This window comes from Bidens hawaiensis, unplaced genomic scaffold (genome assembly GCF_021521415.1).
Source record: "Bidens hawaiensis isolate Kalapana, Puna unplaced genomic scaffold, B.hawaiensis_p1.1 tig00050515_1, whole genome shotgun sequence".
Taxonomy (NCBI): domain Eukaryota; kingdom Viridiplantae; phylum Streptophyta; class Magnoliopsida; order Asterales; family Asteraceae; genus Bidens; species Bidens hawaiensis.
Window position 1 is genome coordinate 21,196 of NW_027499038.1, and position 1,761 is coordinate 22,956.

The following is a 1,761-nucleotide window of genomic DNA, read 5'->3' on the forward strand; positions in this document are numbered from 1 at the left end:
CTATCACTTTTCCTCGTTGCATCAACACGCAACCTAAACCACGATGAGAAGCACTGGTACAAACAACCAGATCCTCGTCACCATCAGGTAAAGCAAGGATTGGAGCTTGCGTGAGTCTTTTCTTTAATTCCTGAAAAGCTTCTTCTTGAAACTTATCCCAACTGAATAATACCGACTTTCGGGTCATACCGGTCAATTGTGCGGCTATCTTGGAGAAGCCTTCGATGAATCTCCTATAGTTGCCAGCTAACCCTAAGAAGCTTCATATGTCAGTCGGGTTCTTCGGATTGCCTTGATCTTAACTGGGTCCACAGTAATCCTTTCAGGATTGATCACGTGAACTAGAAATTGCACTTCTCGCAACCAAAATGCGCATTTCGAAAACTTAGCATACTAGTTCTCCTCCTTCAGAACTTCCAACACTTCCTTTAGATGCTCGGCATGGTCACACTCGCTCCTTGAATAAATCAATATATCATCGATGAAAACGATAACTGACTTGTCCAACATCGGCCGACACACCCTATTCATCATGTCCATAAATGTTGCAGGAGCATTTGTTAGACTGAATGACATTACGAGAAACTCGTAGTATCCATACCGCGTCCGAAACGCTGTTTTAGGGATGTATGCCTCCTTCACCTTCAGTTGACGATAGCCTGATCTGAGATCTATCCGTGAGAACCAACTTAATCCTTGCAGTTGGTCAACAAATCATCAATCATTGGCAAAGGATATCTATTCTTCACCGTAAGCTTATTCAACTCGCAATAGTCTATGCACATTCTCATACTTCCATCATTCTTCTTCACGAATAACACTGGTGCGCCCCACGGGGAAACACTTGGTCTAATAAAACCCTTGTCGAGGAGTTCTTGCAGTAGGGACATCAACTCTTTCATCTCGGACTACAACAGGCGGTAATGTGCTTTCACGACGGGCTGGGCTCCTGGTACAAAGTCTATCTGAAATTATGTCTCACGCTCCGGTGGCAACCCCGGAAGGTCATCAGGGAACACTTCTGGATAGTCGCACACAATGGGAACGTCTTTCACTTCTCTCGTCTCTGCCGTAGCGTTGACAACATATGCTAGGTAAGCACCACACCCTCTTCTTAACAATCATTCGACTTTTATCATCAAAATGACATTGAGTCCAGAACTTTCGTTATCACCATAAATCGTCATCGTACCACCATCCAAGGATTTTAACCTTATTAATCAACTCTTACACACTATCTGGGCCTCAAACTCAGATAGCCAATCCATTCGCAAAACCATATCGAACCCTCCTAAGGTCATAACATACAAGGTAAGAGGGAACTCATGTCACTCTAATTCTATCTTACATTCTTTAACCATTCTCAATATTTTTACCGAGGTCTCACTCGCGGTTTCTACTTTAAAAGTTTCAGGCACATGACAACATTTCATTTTTACTAACTTACTAAATGTCGTAGCTACAAAGTTTCTATTCACACCCGAATCAAACAGTACTAAAGCAGAAATACCGTTCACTAGAAACGTACCTGTCACGACATCAGGAATCTGTCTGGCCTGTTCTTGAGTCAGCATATAGGCCCTAGTCCTTGGCCTCCCTTGTTCAACATATTTCTTCTCACTTCCTCCAGCTTCACCACCTGTACAATTCCTCGCCAAGTGACCTGTCTGTTCGCAATTATAACACGTGGGCTTTGCATGGAAATCCTGAGCAAAGTTCCCCATCTTACCACATTTGTAACAAGAATTTGACCCTGATTAG